Here is a 15,711-nt window from a genome sequence, read left to right as displayed (position 1 = left end):
CTTTAAATTTTATAATTGTTCTATGAATAGTTTCTTCAGTTATCGACTGATAATTACAAGAGACCTTTATGCCGATCATGCATGTGCCTTGCATTAACCAAAAATGCTTTAAATTTTATAATTGTTCCATGAATAGTTTCTTCAGTTATCGACTGATAATTACAAGACACCTTTATGCCAATCATGCATGTGCCTTGCATTAACCAACTTGATCTACACTAATCCTATTGGCTGTATCCTTCAAGGTTCTATTGACAACTCCGGTAGCAGTGAAGAACTGATGGGCTGAGATGAAAGAAAAAGAAGTTTGCAGAAATTAGTTTTTTTGATTAATGAAAAAAAATTATTATAAAATTACAACTAATATGTATTTATATATTAACTATCAGCTCCTAATTAACCAATTGTTTTTGTTACTTCACTAACTAATTAATAGTTATCTTTTCAACACTCCCCCTCAAGTTCAAGGGTGGTCAAGAACCTTGACCCCCAACTTGGATACCAAATATTCATGGTGCTAGACTTTAAGTACCTTAGTCATCATATCCGCAAGTTATTTATTAGTGCACACATGTTGTGTTCGAACCAATCCATCTTGTATTTTTACCCTTACAAAGTGACAGTCAATTTTTATATGTTTGGTCCACTCATGCAATATAGGATTTGCTACAATTTGGAATGCTACTTGACTGTCAGAAAGTAACAACGTTAGATCAAGTTTATCAAGACATATTTCTTTGAACAAGCCATCTCGCCATATTATCTCTGCAATTGTTGATGCCATGCTTCTATACTCAGCTTCAGTTGATTAATGTGAGATTGTATTTTGCTTTTTTGACTTCCAGAAGATGAGAGAATCTCTGAGTTTGATGCAGAACCTAATGATGGACCCTCTAGACATGGCGTTCATGGCCCAACCTGAATCGAAATAAGAAACAAGTTGTGGTTTATTTGATGCAGCCAACAAAATCTCTTGGCCACGATTCTTCTTTATGTATCGAACAATTCAAAGCACTACTTCAAAATTGGATTTCTTTGGTTTTTGCATAAATTGGCTCAAATGTTGAATCACATATGATATGTCCAGCCATGTATTTTTCAAATACAACAATCAGCCCATGAGTCTTCGATATGTTAACACATACGAAAGTAGCTCATTGTTACAATCTTTTGAGTGTACAAATTCATCATATGCAGCTGTGGTGAGTTTCTAATTTTACTCAAGAGGCGTGCTGATTAGTTTTGCCTCTCTTAACCCAACATCTACTATTAATTCCAATGCATAATTCCTTTGGTTCAAAACAATTCCCTTGCTCGGCCGTGCCACCTCTATACCAAGGAAGTATTTCACCTCCCCTAAATCCTTCATTTTAAAATTATGATGAACTTTTTTCAAATCATTAATCATCTCAATATCATTTCTTGTAATCAACAAGTCATCAACCTAAACAAGCAAAATGACAATCTTATCACCTCATCTTTTTGTGAACAAAGAGTAGTTATACTTACTTTGCACATAAACATCATGTAAAAGAGCCTCCATAAACTTCAAACTCTTCTATCGAGAGGCCTGTTTCAGGCTATAAAGGGACTTGAGTAAACCAAAAACCTTGTGCTCCTCCTGTTGACGAAAGCCTTGAGGAATATCCATGTAAACTTCTTCATGAAAATCTCCTTGAAGAAATGCATTATAGACATCTATTTGGAAGATAGGCCAATCATTGATAGTAGCAACACTAGTCACAATGCGAACAGTAACGTGCTTAGCCACAGGTGAAAACGTCTTTTGAAAACCCACTCCAACTTGTTGCTTATAAACTTTGCCCACAACCCGTGCCTTGAACTTCTTGATAGATCTATTAGAATTGTACTTCACATTGTAAACCCATTTGCAGCTAATGGGTACCTTACAAGAGGCAAAGGAACCACCTCCCATATGCCATTCTCTTTCAAAGCTCGAATTTTCTGTTTCATAGCATCAATCCATCTTGGATCTGAAATGGATTCATGATAGGTTTGGGGTTCAAATATAGTAGAAATATTAGCAGAAAAAGATCGAGTGCGATAAGGTAAGTGAAAAAAAGAATAAAAATGAGAGATAGAATACAAACCTATTTCAAGTGGAGTAGAAGATTAGTTAGAACATATGTAATCTTTCAGTCATATTGCTGCTTTGTGGAATGAGAGGTATAATGTAATGGAGGAAAAATGGATGACAGAGGCACGATAGGTGGGTCAAGTGCGAGTGTAGGCAGGTTAGGAGTAGGTTTGGAGAATTCAGGTAAATAAGGTGATGGGAGAGGTGAAGCTGTGGTGGCAGTTGAAGAAAAAAGTGAAGGTGTATCTAAAAAATGTAGTGGATTAAGGAATAGGGGAACTAATGGAATATGATCAAGGTCAAGAAAAATGGAACCATCAGATGTAGGAAAGAAAGGAGAATATTTTATGGGAAATTTAAGAGGAAAAATAGTTTCATGAAAAATAACATCACGGTTGACAAAGAAAGTTTTTATGTCAAGGTTGAATAAAAGATAACCTTTTTGAACATTTGAGTGCCCCATGAAAACATATGATAATTGCTTTAGGAGAAAACTTGTCATTACAATTAGACATGGTTGCGTTGCAAAGATAACCAAAGACTCGTAAGTAAGAAATATCATGTGGCCTTTTGTCAAAAAATCTCAAAAGGACTTTTCCAATCTAAAATAGGAGTAGGGAGACGGTTGATAAGAAAACATGCAGCTAAGACATACTTGCCCCAAAATTTGCTAGGCATATTGGACTGAAATTTTAAGGATCAAGCAACCTCAAGCAAGTGTCGATGCTTACACTTGGCCACTCCATTTTGTCGTGGAGTGTGAATGCATGAGCTTTGGTATACAATTCCTGACGTACTAAAATATGCATTACATTCATTCTTAAAGAATTCATATCCATTGTCACTATGAATGATTTTGACAATAGCTTAAAACTGATTTTTGATCGTAGTAAGAAATTGCTTGAGTTGTACAATAGCATCACTCTTTAATCGCAAAAGATACACCCAAGTCATGCGTAAGTAATCATAAACAATGGTTAATAAGTATTTATGCCTACTATGTGTAGAAACTCTATAAATACCCCACAAAGCAATATGGATAAGAGAAAATTTGTTTTAGCCCGAGTTTTATTAGAAATGTAAAACCCTACACCTGACCCGATCGTTTTGAGTATGGAGAGTCACAATTTAAAACCAACTGAACCAACGAAAACAATTGAAATTCTAACACTTTAGCTCAACAGATACTCTGCGAACTAGGGCGTTAACCCAAAATTTCGAATAACATAAGATATTTTTAAAAGCACTTTAAAACAATAATACCGCACTTATTAACAGGCTATGATTAAACATCATTTACTGGAAGCCTTATAAACATTGACAGGTTTGGGTAAAACACAAAATGAGTTAACACTCATGCAAAAGTTTAAAATTCGTTAATGGCTGACTAACATCGGTGAAAACAGTTGGCCTTTATCCTAGCAAGACTATTCACAAAAATCTAAAGATACAACTCAAACATTTCAAATACAAGCTTTCAAGTTAAAACTGGCGGACACTAACAATCATCCTATTCCCCAACGATTTCATGTTATAATAAAAAAAGAGATAGTTCACAAAATAGACTGCAGATCTAGTTGAATCCTTTCAACGACTTGTCCAACCTAAAAGCTTGAAAATAAAAAGAAGAAATTAAGTAAGTTCATAAGAAATTAGCGAGTTCCACGTAAGCATAACCTCACAAATACATCTAACTGACATCATAAGACTAAGACATAGATTGTCTAAAAAAATACGCCATTACAAGCAGATACAATTTCCCTTCACGAAGTATCCACTGATGAATACTCCTGCAAGTAGGCACAGCCCATTGGCAGGAACTATCCGCTATTAGAGATCAGTATTTGACGAACACATGTCACGACTACTCTATTGGTATGTCGAATTACAGACTATCATTTATGACCATTTCACGTACTTTTTACATTTCATGCAATGTCCACACATTGTCTAACACATTATACACCTTTTTTCAATGGACTCCCTTCCTTGTGCTAGCTTTTGATCCTTGTTCTAAAGAACTAATATTCCTTTTTCTTTAAGCCGCTCCTTAGAGATAGTAAACCGAACATAACCTTCGTGCCTTCATCATTCCTCCTTGTAATTTGAACACAAGAGTGTTCCCCCGTAAGGACAGGTATTCACCAGTTATAGTTTGCACCAAAATGTCACACTAGAGGAAAAACATAATATAATGTATCTTCTTTTCATCATTACATGTGTCAACCCTTTGATACCTCCTCACCATTCTAGATATGGAGCTTATGCACCAATGAATGCGTATTTATATCAACGTATATGCAAAACTTCTAACTATGATTTAATGACTTTAATAGTACATGCACCGACTCCTTACCACGTCTCTTTGACATACGTGCCAAAACCAAAGGTTAAGGTGACTTACCTGGATATACAACAGGATAGTTTAAACGTGTTAAAACAACTAACAAACTTAAAGTACAAAAGAACTTACTAGAAACCTTTACACAGAGCTTTCTACTCAACGGGTTCTTTTCCTTTAGCACTAGGACCTTCTCCCGTATCGTTAACTAAAAGCAATCAAATGACTCTTTAAATACAGGAAAAAAAACTTAAAATCAATCAAATAACAAGAATAAATAAATATGCAACCAGTTCCGAGAAGGAAGTTTTCTTCCTATTCGGTATTTAGATGGAAACCCTACTAACAAATCTAACAACAACTCCTTTTTATTTGGTAAAACTTAAAGAAGGATTTAAGAATATACCAGCAAACAACTTAAAGAACAAAGCTTCAACAATTTTAACAAGCAGCTCTTCTGTTAACGATGAAGAACACCTCTGAGATTTTCTTTGATGATAACGAAGGTAAGTAAAGAAAATGAAATAAAAATATTCTCTCCACTACCAAGTTGTCCTATTAATATCTAACTCTAGCCCAAAATCTCACTCAAGGTTAATCTATAATCAATAATCACATCTTTCCACTAATTAATCTATAATATCTCACACGTTTCCACTAATTAATCACATCTTACGATGCTTCCTAAGTGTCTTGATTATTAAAATGTTACCTCCATTAAGATGCCAGCTGACTTAAATATGTCCTACTTACTAATATTTCTAATAAACAATTACATTTACAACAACACAAAACATGGGTGGCAAACTTACTAGTGAAAGGATTCGCTAAATAAGAATCTTACCAAAACAAAGAACTCGCGAACCGTGAGATAAGAATTCGCAAAATTGGTGAATCTCAACGAAATACTTCGCCACGAAATTCACCAATGCTAACCAGTTTGAGTCTCACAACTTAGGCAGTTTCCTAGTTTGTTTTGTAAGAGGATATACAGGGAACTGTTGTATAGGACTACTATTCGAGAATGTATATAGTATATAATACATCTTATTCAACTTTGAAAGGGAGGCATGACTAAGATGTGCATGCAAAGTAAGGAGAGTTTTGTAGTTACAGTTGTGTGGAATGGGGTGTCAGTTGTGTTTGAAGCTGGTTAAGTTGCATTTTTAGAGGGGTGGAGGATGTAGAGTGCACATTATTTTTTTACCAATCCCCTTCATTTTTCCACTTGAGAGATCTTAAAAAAGAAAAAAGTTTGTATAAAACGAAACAAAACAATGTAGGTCTTTAGTAAGTTTGGAAATTGAAAAAAGATTGTAACGAAAATTTAGAATATAAATCAAATTTATTAGTTTAACATCAGGGTAAATGGTACAAGATCCTATAAGAGTAATTAGAGTAGATGAACCAGTAGGTAATCGAACACAAGATAAGGATAATGTATAAGAAATAGGAGATTCCAAACACTGGAAGTCAAATAGCTTACGGTTGGTAGTACAAATGTCTAAGATCCACTCACAAGGTAAGATCATACCTACTAAACTTACAGCACCTTCAACTAAATATTCTTTATTCAATAGATTGTACTTGTGTAAACAAGGCACTTAAGAGTTATTGGATGCACTAATGTCACTAGTTGTATCAGTAAAATCAATCACCATTACATTATTCACCACAAATCTAATTAAAGCCTTCCTCTTAGTGAAATTAAAATCAGAAGGTATCCAATTAAACTATAACAATTCTTCGTTTTATGCCCCTTGACTTTAAAATGATCACATACGCCATTGAATCTCTTCTTTTGAGCCACATTAGCAGAATACACGAAAGTTGGATCGAGAATGATAAACCCTAAAGTATGCTCCTTTTGAGGCTTTCTTGCATCAGCATAAAGTATGCATGATTTACAGAAGGTAATGGATTCATTAGTAAAAATTGACTACAAACTGCATTATAGGTTTCTTTTAAGGCCATCAAGAATTGAACCAAATATTGCAAAGTAACATATTCAACATTTTGTTTTGATTATTCACAGCCACAAGAAAAGAAAAGCACAAGAGCATCATACTCATACCAAAGCAAGCGTAATTTAATGAAATATAAAGAAACTAAAGTAGTTCCTTAAACGTGAGAAGCGATCTTACGATGCAAAAAATATACTTGAGATCCATCAACTTTATTAAAATGCTTATTAAGATATTTCAAACTTATTAAGATATTTCAAAACAACGGTTGCACTAGAACAAAAAACTATCCCTGCTAAAAGTTCTTTGTTAATTGTGTTCAAGATCCACAAAAAAACTGTGGCATTACAGCGTTCCCATTAGGAATACAAATCCTTTGTTACTGATTCTTTAGAACAGGCCCCATCCACAAAACCTAACTTTTTTTTTGCCAATAACATAATTCACATAGATCAACTCCAGATATTATAATTTTCAATCCTAAGAAGTTGATGAAATAAGAGTAACACACCTAGAGTGTTGGATGGATGCAAGTATAGAGGGTGATTGAAATCAACTAAAGCATTAGAGGAATTCACTATTGCAACGAATTGCGAAAAGAAAACAAAGCGTGAGAAAAGAAAATAACAGTGACAAACTAACTGAATCAATAATCCACAAGTGAGAAGCGAGTGATAAAAAAACACAAGGACTAAGACAACAAAAATGAGTCAATCTGTGGTGGCTCTGATACCATGTTGATCGAGAACTCCAACAGTAGTGAAGAAGTGATGTACGAAGGTGAAAGAATAAGAAGTTTGCATAAATCAAATTTTTTATTAATGAAAAACTTGTATTATAAAATTATAGCTGATATGTATTTATATATTAACTATCAGCTCCTAACTAACTAATTGTTTATGTCACTTCACTAACTAACTAATGGTCATCTCTTCAATAGGTTCTCTTGTGATCACATAAATTAAACAGTCATGGTTTCTTAGATTGTTATGAGGATATAGGCAAGGGCAAATGTAATATCCCGAATTAAGGCCTAGCCGGAATAGTAATTTTGGGACCACAAATTTGATGTTAAAATAATTATTTTATGATCATTATGAGGTCTAGGATATGAGAATAAGCATGTGTTAAAGTTTCATGAAGAAATTCTATATGCAAGATGTCCAATTGGAAATTAGGGACCAATTTGAATAAATTGCAAAACCTGGGTTCTAGAAGCAATTTGTATGAAATTGCTTTGGAATATTAATTAGAGATCTTTAAATAGTAATTTACCCAATTTCTAAGTTTTTGGACAAAAATGGGCATGCATGGAAAATTTTGAAAGTTTAGTAAGGAAGGGCATTTTGGTCATTTGGTAATAAAGAAAATAAAAAGAGAAAAAATCAAGCTAAAATCAGCTCATTTTCTTCTCCATGCTATCGGAATTCTAAGGGTCTCCATAGCTAGGGTTTTCCAACATTTCAATCTTGATAGTAAGTCAATCCTAGCCCCGTTTTTAATGTTCTTTGTATTTTTTAGATCTTCGTAACATGCTCTCTATTTCTACCCATATTTCAAGCTAGGGTTCATGTTTAGAAAATTACCCTTGCATGAGATGTTTGTGTCTTACTGATTTATGAAGGAATATGAGAGTTTAAAGGATGGTAAACAACTTTTACTAAGTGGTTTTTCAAGGAAATGGCTTAAAGGACTAAATTGCAAAAGTTGTGAAAATGGATAGAAAAATATAGAAAGAAGGAAAACCATGGGATGCTATACGTGTGAATGACATTCGACTAGGCTTGGGTAGCCAAGGAATTACATGCATTTCATTATACGAGCCTTAGGACAAAATTGTAAATATTGTGAAAGGTTAGGGGCAAAATGGTCATTTTGCCCTAGGGAGAGTTTTAATCCTAAAATGAAAAATGTGATGTATTAATAGTCTAATTTTATTGATATAGACCTCGAGGAACTAATTCTAGAGGTCGACTGTGGAAAACGAAAGGTTTCGAAATAACCGAGACCGGAATCCGAAATGACTACCAGGTAAGTTCGTATAACCCAAACTAAACTCTTAATGTACTTAAAAACACATGTTCTTAAATGTATGATCATTAGATATTCATTGCATGATAATCCATAAGACATGCTAGTCTAAATGAAAAAATGATAAATGTCCCGATTGAAATAAAAAGAGAAATCCGATGGTTAAATTATGGTTTACATAACTTGAGATCCTGCATGTGTTGTAGAGAAGGATTTAGCCCGGATGGGTAATCTGCTGATCTCAATATAGAAAGGATCTAGCCTGGGCGGGTGTTCCTTGAGTGATCGAGCCTTCCGAAGAATAAGGATGCAATAAAGATTTAGCCCGGGCAGGTAATCCGATTGAGGACTGAATTTCACCTGGACTGGTAATTCAGATCCAAGTTTATGAGAGCAATTTTCGTTGAAAGAGATTTAGCCTAGACTGGTAATCCCGACAATGCTCTATGAGTTGATACTATGGGGGATTTAGCCTGAACTGGTAATCCCGCTGTAAGATGTAAGGTTCATGGGAGTGTGTACTTGAGATGATCACTTGTATGACTTGACGGTAATTGAGCTATCCATCGAGATTTCTGAGAAATTTAACAGGATTAACATGAGAAATAAAGAATGGAAATATTCAAGTGATGACCTCATCTAAGACTAATGACATGATGTATTGATATGGTACTAACTTGATGATTGAGTTCATGTGATAGGGAAACTATGTAACACCCCGAACCCGAGACCATCGCCGGTGTCGGACGCGAGGGGTTAACGAGCTAAATCCTCTTAAAGCACCGACCAATTTGGCATTTCCAGACAGGCTGGAAAACTGCGTCACTGTCGCCTTAAAAATCATATCTCGAGTTTCAAAACTCGGAAACTGGTTCCATAAATTTTCCCTGAATTTAGACTCATATATCCTTCCATGGATTTATTTATAGAATTTTTGGTAGGGCCAGTTGGTACAGTTTATTAGTTAAAGTCACCCATATTACAGGGATCAACTGCTCTAACCTTCGCGCGTTACAAATTGAATATCTCTCTGTACAGGGCTTTAATACTGGTTCCGTTTGTTTCTAATGAAACTAGACTCAAAATGGAATCTTAACATATAAGGCATGACTTCTAATTATTTCTAGATGATTTATAGTAAATTTTTAAAGTCGCGACAGGGGACCCAGAAACCGTTCTGGCCCTGTCTCACAATAACTTTAATAACTCTTAACATGTAACTTCTATGACCGTTTCGTTTCTTCCATATGAAAGTAGACTCATCAAGGTTCAATTTCATAACTTATTCACTATTTAATACCATTCCTACAAATTTTGGTGATTTTTCAAAACCACACCACTGCTGCTGCCAGCATCTGTTTTCAAGGTAACCTTTACTAATTTCATGATTTCCACGATTCAATTGGCCCTTTTGCATACATAGCACAAAGTGTGATCATGATTAACCATTCCAATGGCTAATCTTTTCAAAACAATTCCATACCCCATAATGATCATCATACAAACGATTATAGAATCATACTAAAACATATATAAGCCATTTTCGCATGGCTATCCAAGCTTACACAAAACCGAAAAGTACATGACTTCAACAATAGGGTAGTCCTATACATGCCATTTCAAAGTTCAACCAAAATTATACCAAAATGGAGGCTTTGATAGTGTAGATGACTTCGACTTTAATGATCCCGAATCCGATCGCTAACGAGCAAAATCTATAAAACAGAGAAACAAAGGAACGGAGTAAGCAATTTATGCTTAGTAAGTTTCGAGCCATAATTTACACACAACCAAAGCATAGCATTCAAGTAGCTAAACAATAATTCATATGTACAGTTTCTCAATGACATGCTTACTTCACAATCCCAACTCTTATATTCATACACAAATAACGGCTTAGTTAAGGCCGATAACTCGTTTATCATTGGAGCAAATATTCATACGCACTTACTCCTAGTGTGCAAAGCACACACAACACATACCTTGTTGTTGGGAATTTCACAAGTGCATTAACTGAAAATTTTCCAGCAAGCTTATAATTTTCAAATCACATACCTTCGGAGTTTAACCGGATATAGCTACTCGTTCAAACGCCTTCGGGACATAGCCCGGTTATGGTAACTGCACAAATGCCTTGGGACTTAACCGGATATCACAACTCGCACAATTGCCTTGGGCTTAGCCCGATATCATAGCTCGCACCATTGCCTTGGGCTTAGCCCGGATATCACAACTCGCACAATTGCCTTGGGCTTAGCCCGGTATCACATCAGCGCATTCATACACATCTTTGTTTCAATTTCATAACAAACTTTTATGCACAATTTACTTAATCAAGAATATCATTTCGGCTCAATGGCCACATACAAGGGCACAATTTTGATTGCTTATTACTTTGTTCAATCGAATCAAAATCTAAGTTTCGATACTCGAAAACTTACCTTGGAGATTATCGGCGCTTCCAACGGCTATTCAATCACCTTTTCTTTTCCTTTATTGGAGCTAGTTCCCTTTGCTCTTGAGCTTAATGTTAACAAATAAATTGATTTAATCGTTTTGAATATCAAAGGGAATCCAAGGTACTTAGCCCTTATAAGGCCGCTTTTACACTTACATCCACATACTTAAGCTCAATAATTATAACATAGCATCAAACACTCATATGGCCGATTATACTTAGTCATACTTGCACAAATCAACAATAAATTTGAGATTTTCACACCATATAAGTACTAGGCGAATATACATGCAAGTTTCACAAACATTCTTCAACCATTTCTTCTTTAAACAAACATATTTATCATTTACTTCATAACCAAATCATCATGTGCAAACACATATACACATATAGGTGCAAGGCGAATTTCAAGGTGTTCATAACCATCCAAAACACAAATTTTAACTAACATGCAAGAAACATAAACCATGCTCATGAGCATGCCATGGCCGAATACCTCACACACCATACTCCTTTTAAATTTTTGGTCATGGTTAAACAAAGGACTCAATGCCCTACTCAAGAATACTAAAAAGAAATTTCAAGAGTAGTCAATCCATCATTGCATGCATCATCATCAAGCTTCACATTTAGCATGCAATGGCTTTATCACAATATCAACTTTGACCAAATACCACTTCCATGGCATAACAAGGATTTGAACCATGGCTAACATGAACATCAAGTTGGCAACTAAAACATGCATGAATCTCATGACACAACCTCATACATACCTTAATCTTGATGCAAGTTTAGCCAAATCTCCTTCTAGATCTCTTCTAAACAAAGAAAATGAAGCAAAATCTCTTCTTCCTCTTAGTATTTTCGGCCAAAAGGAGAGAACAAGGATGAACAAAATTTTTTTGTTTTCTTTCTTAGTTGCACGGCAATGGGGGGGAATGCTACACTCTCACACACATTTTTTTTTGTTTCTCTTCCCACATCTAATTATTAATCATTTCTTTCATGCTCCATTAACAAAACATGTTTCAACATGTTTTCTTTGCCCATAAACCATGTCATGGCCGGCCACCACCTATAAAAGGGGGAATTTGACATGCAAGTCCATTGTTTTGCATGCATGCTTTAATTAGTCATCACACATTTCCCTATCGTACTTTCAAAGTTCACTACTAAGTCCTTTCTAGTGGAATTCACCTTTATAACACTAAATCAATCATCAAAAATGTCACACATGAGCACACACATATTATAGGCATCAAAATAAATTTTAAATTATTTTTATGCCTCGGTTTTGTGGTCCCGAAACCACATTCCGACTAGGGTCAATTTTGGGCTGTCACAAACTATTTCATACTTGTTGGAATTATTGTCTAATATGGTTGTATGCTAATTACTCGGTAAGCTTACTTTTCAGTTATCTGGACTTACTAAGCATGTAAATGCTTACACCTCTTTCTTTTCCCTTGTTTTTCAAAGCTCGAAGACTCGTGAAGATTGGAAGATGGTCGAAGCTTTGTCAACGCTATCAACTTGTCTTACTTTGGTATATAGAAACTTTTATTTTGTTATAATGGCATGTATAATATTCTTGGTTATTTCGTTATATGTGTCATTGGGCTAGCCAATGTAAGGGCTTGAATGATATACTAATTCATTTTGTATATGGTCATAGGATATGGCTCATTTTGATGAAGGTTTTAAACCTACTAATTGTGCATGTCAAGCTTAAATGTTTCATGAGATGGTTAATGTGATATACCACAGATGAATGTGTGTAATGTGGTCGAATCACTTGGAGATGGCTAGGTCATAATTGGCAATGAGTTATAAAATGAGGCAAGTATAAAATGTGATTGTTGAAGTGGTAATCCTAAATAAAAAAAGGATAACCTAGCATGTGCTAAACCAATGAGATGAGGTTAACATGCAAAAGACTATGCCAAGGTAGGGTATGGACATATTTAGGCCATGTTAAATACCATTGAAGTTGATAAATGTGTATGGACGTTGAGGGTGACCCTTGGCTTGAAAAATAGCCTCTAAAAAGGTCCACACAGGTAGACACACGGGCATGTGTCTAGGCAGTGTGTGACACACGGTCAGCCCCATGGGCGTGTTGTACGGCCGTGTGTCCCCTGCAGGTCAGAATGCATGGTAGTAAACACACGGGCAGAGACATTGTTATGTGTCTCAATCGTGTGGAGGACACGGCGTGTGCCTTGGTCGTGTGCTTTTAGATGGATGATGATGTCATAAAAAGAAGTCTAGGCCATGTGAGGGACATGGACGTGTGCTCGGTCATGTGAAAACCCCTGTAAGTTCGAAATGAGAAATAAATTCCAATAATTCAACACGGATAAGGAACACTGGCGTGTCCCAATGCACACAGGCTTGTGCATTGCCTCCTCATAGGCTTGTGAGGTTTAAACCTAAAAATTTTTCTAAAATTTTCTTGAGTTCTCAGTGTAGTCCCGGATCACTTTAATGTATGTTTTGGACCTCATAGGTCCATAATAGAGACAATATGATTTTGTTTGATTGGTTTTAAATTGGAATGAAATTTGATAACCTTTATATTTTGAAAATGCCCTATTTTTGTACGGTAATGCCTCATACCTAGTCCCAGTCTCGGGTACGGGTAAGGGTGTTACATTTAGTGGTATCAAAGGTATGGTTTCGTCAATTCTCGGACTAACGTAGCATGAAACGAGTTTAGCTATACATTCCATTAAACAAATTCTGATAGTGTGACATCTCCTAACTTTTTAATTGTATTTGAATATAGTAAATGTCTTCCAATTAAGCCCAAACTGAGTCCAAGGGAGCCGAGAGCCATGCTCCAGCTTCCGTACAATGAGTTGTTCCTAATAGTAGTAGAAGGCCTATGTCTGAAGGCGAGAAAGAGGCGAGAGTAGCCTTTTTCAATATGATGAATGAGTGGTTCGGGGAATACCTGAGAAACTGCCCTGAAAGACTACGTCCACCTCCACCTGCTAACCGACCTGATGAAGTACCAAGGGTTGTTGAACCAGTGAATTGTTAAAGCCCTAGTGGATAAACTTAGAAAATACAGGGTTAAAGAGTTTAGGGCTAAGGTCAAGGATCATGTTGAACGAGCTGAGTCCTGGCTCGAGAATACTGTGCGAGTTTAAAATGAATTATCATGTACACTCAAGGAATGCTTGAAGTGTGTTGTATCTCTTCTGAAAGATACTGCATACCACTAGTGGAAGATGGTATCCTCAGTGGTACCAAAGGAAGACTTTACATGGGAGTTCTTCCAAGTTGAGTTTAAAAAAGAAATACATCAGTCAAAGGTTTTTAGACTCGAAGCGAAAGGAGTTCCTAGAACTCAAACAAGGAAATAGAACCATGTCAGAATACGAAAGAGAATTTGTAAGGTTAAGTTAGTATACGAATGAATGGGTTCAAACAGAGGAAGAAATGTGTAAGCGCTTCGAGGAAGGTTTGAATGATGAAATTAAATTGCTGATTAGGATCATTAAGATACAAGAATTTGCCGCATTAGCTGATCGGACCAAGAAGGCCGAAGAGCTAAATAATGAAAGAAAGCAAGCTAAGAGAGAAGCTCAATTTTCGAGTAAGAGGTTTAGCGGCAGAGCACACTCCTTCCCCACAAAAAAATCGAGAAGTCAACAAGAATGCTCCACTTCGTCAGTAGGATATTTGAGTAGAGTAAGAAGCTCCAAACGACATAACCCAAAGTCTCCTTCCCCTATTGTAACTAGTGTGGAAGCGTAGATGAACAAAAGCCGAAGTGTAAAAGTTGTAACAAATTCCACTTCGGAGAGTTCCGAATGAAGAACGGTGCATGTTTTAGATATGGGTCTCTTGACCATTTTCTCAAAGACTACCCGGAGTGAGCTAATAAAGTGATTGAATTAACCCCACAATTGAATGCTCCTATTTCTCGAGGTAGACCCTCGAGACATTCTGGTAGTGCAAGTGGCAGTCGAATTGTTGCTAAGGATGCTACTACAAAATCAGAGACTCGAGCCCGATAAGAACTTATACAATACGTGCTCGAGAGGAAGCCTCTGCTTCCAATGTCATCACGGGTATATTTTCTATCTATAATACTCGTGTTATTGCCTTAATTGATCCAGGGTCAACCTATTCATACATTTGCGTGAAATTGTTGTCTAGCATGCACATGTCTGTAGAACCTATAGGATTTGTGATTAAGGTGTCAAACCCTCTAGGCAAGTCAGTCCTAGTTGATAAAGTCTGTAAGAATTGTCCCATGACGATTCAAGGTCATTGTTTTCCGGCTAACCTTATGTTATTGCCATTTAATAAGTTTGATGTAATACTTGGCATGGATTGGTTAGCTGTGCATGATGTGATTGTGAATTGTGGTAGCAAGTATATCGAATTGAAATGCTTAGATGGTGAGATTCTCCGAATTGATTCAAGTGCGTTGAATACTCCGCCGGTTGTTTTTACCTCATTGATGGCTCAAAGGTATATGAGAAAAGGCTATGAAGCCTACCTTGATTTTGTGTTGAAAACTAAAGAATCTGAGTTGAAGTTGGAATCGGTACTGATAGTATGCGTGTATCCGGATGTGTTTCCGGAAGAGCTACCTGGATTACCTCCCATTAGAGAAGTAAATTATGGTATTAAGCTGGTGTCTATGATAGCTCCTATTTCTATTACTCCGTAGAGGATGGCACCAACTGAATTGAAAGAGTTAAAAGCACAGTTGCAAAAACTGACGGATAAAGGTTTTGCAAGACCGAGCTTTTCGCCTTGGGGTGCTGCAGTATTATTTGTAAAGAAGAAAGATGGTTCA

The sequence above is a fragment of the Gossypium arboreum genome, chromosome 7 (genome assembly GCF_025698485.1).
Source record: "Gossypium arboreum isolate Shixiya-1 chromosome 7, ASM2569848v2, whole genome shotgun sequence".
NCBI lineage: Eukaryota > Viridiplantae > Streptophyta > Magnoliopsida > Malvales > Malvaceae > Gossypium > Gossypium arboreum.
Note: the sequence above shows the minus strand (reverse complement) of the source record.